General features: G+C 42.4%; 1 protein-coding gene across 3 annotated transcripts in view; it reads right to left on the bottom strand.

The window, feature by feature from the left end:
• LOC115295718 (butyrophilin-like protein 1) overlaps window positions 1–8,196 on the bottom strand; it is a 58,064-nt gene that overhangs the window by 29,609 nt on the left and 20,259 nt on the right. The window contains exons 5-6 of one of the 3 annotated variants that reach the window (XR_003910540.1): window positions 7,971–8,060; window positions 5,915–6,107 (exon numbers count right to left, since the gene is read on the bottom strand). The exons of the other annotated variants lie outside the window; for them this stretch is intronic. The gene's annotated coding sequence lies outside the window, so the exon portion shown is untranslated. Of the gene's footprint in view, window positions 1–5,914; window positions 6,108–7,970; window positions 8,061–8,196 lie in introns of those variants that run through there. 3 annotated transcript variants of the gene reach the window in all.

The following is an 8,196-nucleotide window of genomic DNA, read 5'->3' as shown; positions in this document are numbered from 1 at the left end:
AGTACTCTTCCTCACAAGTGCCCTCCTTCATCACCACCACCTCTTTCCCCACTCCCCCTCTCCCTTCAACCCTCAGTTCATTTTCAGTATTCAATAGTCTCTCAAGTTTTGCGTCCCTCTCTCTCCCCAACTCTCTTTCCCTCTTCCCCTCCCCCTGGTCCTCCATTAGGTTTCTCCTGTTCTCCTGTTAGACCTATGAGTGCAAACATATGGTATCTGTCCTTCTCCGCCTGACTTATTTCGCTTAGCATGACACCCTCAAGGTCCATCCTCTTTCCTACAAATGGCCATATTTCATTCTTTCTCATTGCCATGTAATACTTCATTGAATATATATACACCACATTTTCTTGATCCACTCATCAGGTAATGGACATTTAGGCTCTTTCCATGATTTGGCTATTGTTGACAGTGCTGCTAGGAACACTGGGATACATGTGCCCATATGCATCAGCACTTCTGTATCCCTTGGGTAAATCCCTAGCAGTGCTATTGCTGGGTCATAAGGGAGTTCTACGGATAGCTTTTTGAGGAACCTCCACACTGTTTTCCAGAGCACCTGCACCGTTTACATTCCCACCAACAGTGTAGGAGGGTGCCCATCTCTCCACACCCTTGCCAGCATCTATAGTCTTGAAGAGACTGTCTTTATTCCATTGGATATTCTTTCCTTGCTTAGTCAAAGATTAGTTTGCCATGTTTTAGGTCCATTTCTGTGTTCTCTATTCTGTTCCATTGATCTGAGTGTCTGTTTTTGTCTTTTACTTAACATAATATTTTTGAGGTTCATTCATATTATAGTATGCATCAGTGTTTCCTTTTTATTAAATAGAGTACTATTCAGAATTTTGTTGGTATGGATATGACATATTTTTTATCCATTCACCAACTGAGGAATATTTGGGTTATTTCCCCTTTATGGCTATTGTGAATAATACCTCTATGAACATTCATGTGCAAGTATTTGTGTGGACATATGCTTTCATTTTTCATGGGTCGATACCTAGAAATGGAATCACCAGTCAATATAGTAATTTTATTTTAAACATTTTAAGGACTTGTCAGACTGGCTTCCAGTTCCAGGACAAGATGCATTAGATGCACTTCTGGTTCCTTATACTAAGTATATCTAAAACCCTGCAAATTATTTATGTAACAAACATAAGAAGACTCTGAAAGATGGGGTGAAGCAAACTGGTTAGGAATCTCAAGACTGAAACAGCAACAGGATGAGTTCCCTAGGTTTTCTTTTTGCCTCACATACATGAGAATGGGTGCCAGAAAAGCCAGAACAAGGAAACACTAACAGGCACATCTGCATGTATACACACTCAGGCCCAAATGTCTCTACTCAAAGAACCAAGAAAGGGACAGTGTAGGACCGAAAACTTTTAGACAATAACTGCCATACTCCAACTCAAATATCACAGGGGAAAAAATGCCAGGAAAGGCGACATTCACCTTTATCCACAAGGTTCTCCTTCCCACTGCTGGCATGGTCTCAGAGAGAGCCAGTGGGAAGGTGGGACTTCCAGCCTTCCTGGTGGTAACAAGTCCCCTTCCATCACAATGTCACTGGAAACTAAGTGGGAACAGTAAAAAGGTACTCCACATTCCCAGTCCAGAACAGGTTTGGTAGGGAATCTGAACTCCCACCCCACCTTGCTAGGTGCCCCCCACAAGTGTCAACAGAGGCCAAGGGAGGAACCAGGACTTCTACCCCCTCTGACAGTAATGAGGCAGAACTCTCTTTCCCCCACTGGTACAGTTTCAGAGGATACCTGTTAAAATAGATTTAAGTAAAATCCAGAGTCTCATAAAATGATACCTAAAATACCCAGGATACAATTAAAAATCTCTTGTCATAGCAAGAACCAGGAAAATCACAAGTTGAATACAAAAAGACAGTCAACACTCAAGATGAACTAGATGTTGGAATTATGTGGCATGTATTTAAAGCAAGCAAGTCTTGGGATACCTGGGTGGCTCAGTTGGTTAAGCGTCCAACTTCAGCTCAGGTCATGATCTCATGGTTCATGGGTTTGAACCCTGCATCAGGATCTGTGCTGACAGCTCTGAGCCTGGAGCCTGCTTCAGATTGTGTCTTCTTCTCCCTCCCCCTCTCCCCTACTTGTGCTCCCTCTCTCTTTCTCTCTCAAAAATGAATAAATAAACTTAAAAAAATAAAGCAGGCAAGTCTTTTAAAGAATTAAAAGTGGTTCAGAAAAGAATTACGAATTATGTTGAAACAAAAGAAAAAAAAACAGTCTCAACAAAGAAGTGAGGAGGAAGAGAAAGGGGGGGGGGCAGAGATAGAGAAGGACCAAATAGAAATTTTCAAACTTAAAAACACAATAATCAAAATTTAAAACTTAATGCATTGGCTTAATAAAAGAAACAGAAGAGGAAAAATTCAGTGAACTTAGAAAAATAGAAATTACTCAATTGTCACCACAAACAGAAAATAGACTAAAAAACAAATGAACAGAGGTTCAGAGATATATGGGACTATAATCAAAGATCTTTCATGTCATCAGAGTCCATAAGAAGAGGAGAAAAAAGCTGTGAGAGGAAAATATATTCAAAGAAATAATGACTTAAAAGTTCCCAAATTTGTCAAAAGATAAAAACCTATGGATACAAGAAGCTCAGTGAATCCCAAAGAACATTTTTCCATGTGTTTATTAGCCATTGGTACATCTTCTTGGGGGAAAGGTCTATTCAAATATTTTGCCCATTTTCTAAGTCTCATAATTGGGTTATGAAAAAGTTTATATATTCTGTATACAAGTCCCCCATCTGCTATATGATTTGCAAACATTTGCTCTCATTCTGTTGCTTGTCTTTTCATTTTCTTGAGGTGCCTTTCAGAGCACAAAAATTTTTAATTTTGATAAAGTCCAATTTATCAAAATTTTATTTTTTTGCTTGTGCATTTGTTTTTTTTAATTTTTTAAATGTTTTTTATTTATTTTTGATACAGAGAGAGACAGAGCATGAGAGGGGGGGGGGCAGAAAGAGAAGGAGACACAGAACCGGAAGCAGGCTCCAGGCTCTGAGCTAGCTGTCAGCACAGAGCCCGACGCAGGGCTCGAACCCATGAACGTGAGATCTGACCTGAGCCAAAGTCGGAGGCTCAACCGTCTGAGCCACCCAGGCGCCCCGCTTGTGCATTTGGTATCACATGTTGAACCACTGTCTAATCCAAGGTCATGATATTCACTCTTTGGGTTTCTTTTAATGGTTTTATAGTTTTAGCTATTATGTTTAAATCTATGATTAATTTTGAGTTAAATTTTCTGTATTGTGTGAGGTAAGTATACAAACTCATTCTTTTGTATGTGGAGAACCAATTGTCCCAGTACCATCAGTTTCTTTCTTTTTATGTTTATTTATTTATTTAGAGAGAAAGAGAGAGGGAGTAGAGGATAGAGGCAGAGAGAAAGAGAGAGAGAGAGAGAAAGAGAGAGAAAGAGAGACAGACAGACAGACAGACAGACAGACCCAAGCAGGCTCCACACTCAGCACTGAACCCAACGTGGGGCTCGATCTCATAACCATGAGATCATGACCTGAGCCAAAAGCAAGAGTCCGGTGCTTAACTGACCAATTCATCCAGGGGCCCCCCACTACCTGTTGAAAAGGCCTTTCTTTCTCCCTCAGAATAGTCTCAGCACCTCTGTTGAAAATCAATTGACCATAAATCAATTCTGTCACATTGAACTTAATGTCAAAACTTATGCCCATACCACACTACTTTGACTACCATAACGTTGTAGTAACTTTTGAAATTGGAAAATACAAATCTACCACTTTGTTCTTATTCTTCAATATTGTTTTGGCTATTCTGAATCCTTCATATTTCCTATGAATTTTATGAAAGCTTTTGAGTTGAGGGAGCAGGCCATACAGGTAGCTGGGGAGAAAAGCAGTCCAGGCAGTGGGCAGAACAAGTACAAAAGTCCTAAGGTGTGAATGTGCCTGTTAACAGAACAGTTAGGAGGCCAATGTGGCACAGCAGAGAGTAGGAGTAATAGGAGATGAGGTCAGAGGGGTAAACAAGGCAAGAAAGGAAAGGAGCCAATACGTAGAGCCTTGCTTGCCCTGTAAGAAATTTGGCTTTACTATGAGTGAATGCAGAAGTGACTGGAGAGTTTTGAACACAGGAGCGACATGATCTGACTCATATTTTAACTGATTCACTGTGCCTACTGTATAGAGAAATTGCCAAGGGAGCAATGACAGCAGCAAGGAGACAAGTTAGGAGCTGCAAGAGATGATGGTGGTTTGGACTAGGGTATTTATTACCAGTGGGCATGAGAAGAGATGAGAAGTGACCAGATTCTGGAAAGATTGTGGATGTAGGCCAACAGAATTTAAGACAATTGGATGTAGAGTATGAGAGAGAGGAGTCAGCAATTTCTCCAAGGATTTGGGCCTGAACAACTGAAAAGAATAGGATGGCAAAGCCCAAGTCCACGGGAAGGAGGAGAAGGTCTGGAGAGGAAGATCACATCAGTTCTGGACATGAACAGTCCAAGGTACTTATGAGACACTGGAAGTATACATTAAGAGTTTAAGAGTTTCTGATATAGAAACACAAATTTGGGAGTCATCAACACAAAGATAGTCTTCATAGGTGATATTTAACTCTGGCAAGGATCTGAGACTGGATGGGATCACCTAGGGACAGATATAAAAAGAGAGGAGGCCCAGAGATTGCACTACGGACACTACAGTGGTACAAAGTTGAGGAGATGCTAAGTCACCAACAGGGAAGCAGAAAGGGAGGTCTGAGGGAACAAGGGAGGCTCCAAATCTCCTGAACTATATATTCACGAGTAATCTCTCAGGGTGGGCCTCTCTTGTGTATTTCTACATCTACCATGAGCTATTTTCTTCTCTGTGTTTGGTCACATTATCAAGGCCCAGCTTAGAGATGGATCCTCTTAAGGTCAAAAGTCCCCAGGACTAAAGTGTGAATGAGTGACAAGCTTATTCTCCTCAGGGGGTATGCAATATAAGTCAGTTGAGTAAAACAAACCACTATTTGATGGGATGTTGTGAGGAATAAGGTTATTTTATACCAGAAAGAACTTTCTTTGTCTCCTGGGACAAAGAAACAAGCTCTTAGGAAAGCATCAATACTTTTGTGGACTCTAAGATCCTAGAGGCCAGACAGGGTATCTGCGACCCAAGCTCAGCTCATAACACCTGAACAGGTCATGCTGTCCTCCTTAGGCAGGCATAAGACAAGAAGTGGACTATGCACTTTCCTGATAAAGTCTTTTTTTTCTTAAATGTTTATTTATTCTTCAAAGAGAGAGAGACAGAGAGAAAGAGACAGAGACAGAGTGCAAGTGGGGGACCAGCAGAGAGAGAGGGAGATACAGAACCCAAAGCAGGCTCCAGGCTCCCAGCCATAAGCACAGAGCCTGACTTGGGGCTCGAACTCGCAAACCACAAGATTATGACCTGAGCTGAAGTTGGATGCTCAACTGACTGAGCCCCATCTTTTTTTTATAATGTTTATTTATTTATTTTTGTGAGAGTAGGGGAGGAGCAGAGAGAGAGGGAAACAGAGAATCCCAAGCAGGCTCCTTGTGACCAGTGCAGAGCCTGACGCAGGGTTTGGGCTCATGAACCATGAGATCATGACTTAAGCTGACATCAAGATTTGGACACTTAACTGACTGAGCCACCCAGACACCCCAATACTATCTTTAAACTCAGCTTCTGCCCTATGGAACCTCTGGTCTCCCTTCTACCCAACCACTCCCTTTCTGTCTCTGTTACCCTTTTCTTCTCTCAAACTCCAGCCTAGTGCACCAGCCTTCTTTTACACACACACACACACACACACACACACACACACACACACACACACAAAGTGAGGTCAAGAACATGGAAGAAATGGGGTTTCACTTTTTCTACTCAGGTCTTCATAGTTCCATGAGAAGCCTAGTGTCCCTTATTTTCCTTTCCCTTCTCACAAACATCAAATCCCACCCCTGTCCACCAGTCAGCAAAACAGAAGGTAGCAAAAGGAGGGACTTTTCACACTAGGTTTCTTCTGCCCAGGACTCCATCCTCAGAGCTGCCACCATCTAAGAAAGATGATAGGAAAGTGACAATGACATAAACAGGACAATGGGACCAAAACACACAGGAAACTCATGAAGAAGAAACAATAGCCACTAAATAGATGAATATAACGGTAGCTCTACAACAAGCACAATTTAAAACAATGAGACACCCTTTCACCTGTCAAAGCGGGACATATTCTGATTCTGATCCGTGGGGTGAGGAAGAGTAAGAGCATGCACAGACACTACCACCCAGGTGCAGTCCTGTACTGCTTTCTGGGGAGTGACTCAGCAACACTTAAATGCCAAAAACTTTCAAAATTAGGAATTCAGCCTATGGATTCACTTAGACAACCAGGCAAATATGTATGTTCAAGAATCTTCGCTGCAGCACGTGTTACTATATTCTTAAGGACTGAGGTCCAAATAAATGCCCCCGTAATGGGAAACTGGTTCCCATTAACTAGGGTTCATCAAGCCGTGGGATACCGGCCAACCGGTAAGAATGATTTCAGCCTGAGGCGCCTGAGTAGCTCAGTCTGCTGGGCGTCTGACTAGGACTCAGGTCATGATCTCAGTCAGTTCGAGCCCTGTGTCTGGCTCTGTGCTGATGGCTCAGAGCCTGGAGCCTGGTTCGGATTCTGTGTCTCCCTCTCTGCCCCGCCCCCCACTTAGGCTCTGGCTCTCACTGTCTCTCAAAGATAAACATTAAAAAAAAAAAAAAAAGAACATTAGCCCACGTGTCTTCAGGTGCTCTGCATTGAGAAGGACACAGCCTCGCATTGGTGGTATTCCTGGCCCAAAATGCATAAGCTGAAGAAACATCAGACATACCTAAATTTAGAAACAACCTACCAAATAACTGACCTATATTCTTCAAACCTGTTAATATGATAAAAGGGAAAGTGCATCTAAAAAATTGTACCCACATTAAAGGATACTGAAAATATATGACGATTAAATGCAAGGCATGATTCTGGACTAAGAAAACAAATTCAGTAAGAAGGACATTATAGGGCAACTGGCAAATTTGGAATATGGACAGTAGATTAGATAATACTACTGTATCAACTTAAGTTTCCCAATATTGATAGTTGTACTGTAGTTATATAAAACATGTTCTTAAGATATTCATACCCATGTTTTTAAAAGTTAAGGAATATTTTGTGTACGACTGACTCTCAAGTGGCTCAGAACAAAAATACTGTGTATTTAGAGAAATAATGATAAAGCAGATGTGGCCATGATGTCAATTGGTAAGTCTGAGTGAAGAATATGCTGGAATTATATTCTTGACCCTTTTCTGTGAACTTGAAATTATTTCCAAATAAAAAAAGAGTTTTAAAAAAGGAAGGTACTCCAGGCACACCGGGCTGCAGCCTTGGGCACCCCAGTGCCGGGGCTGTGCACTCCCAGCCACCCCAGACTCTCAGCTCCCTGCGAGACTAGAGGAACTCAGTGTGTGGCTGGCCCCAGAGCTACCCAGGTTGACATAAAAAAGGTAGGATGAATTCTCTTCTACCATTTTATTTACTCCAATTTTGATTTCAGAAACTGGCATTCCTTACCTCTCAGGGATCTCTGCGGTAGAGGGAAGGAAGGGGAACCTACCCAAATATAGAGTTTGCTGTGCATAATCCAGACTGCAAATTTCAGTACAATGTTCATTTATCATTGATACCGGTTTTATATATCCCCCAACAAAGGAGGCCAAGATTTCCCCCCAGAATCATCCCACCATCTTACCCATTCCCCCAAAGGAGAAAATTAAGTCCTCAGCAAGGGCCAAGGTAAGGGCTAGGAATGCCCTGTGCTTCCACTGCCAAAGTTAGTGGTTTCAACTTATGGAAAGTTGCAGACTGTCCAAGAAGTATGGATACTCACCTGGAATAGAAGATGTCTCAGCATCCCACGCCTCCGCTTCCAGCCCTGACCCTCCCAGGGCAAGGAGCCGCCACCTTGCCATTCTCATTTCTAGAAATGGGAGACCACACAACAGAAGGGCTGGGACTGAACCCAGAACCCTCCCAGCTCCCCTCCTATCACCTGCCCTCCAGCCACACCATCCCACTCCCCCCTCTCCCCAGGGGTTGTCAGGGACAGAAGGCCC

The sequence above is a fragment of the Suricata suricatta genome, chromosome 7, assembly GCF_006229205.1.
Source record: "Suricata suricatta isolate VVHF042 chromosome 7, meerkat_22Aug2017_6uvM2_HiC, whole genome shotgun sequence".
Lineage (NCBI taxonomy): Eukaryota > Metazoa > Chordata > Mammalia > Carnivora > Herpestidae > Suricata > Suricata suricatta.
This window is presented reverse-complemented; position numbering and strand designations above follow the sequence as displayed.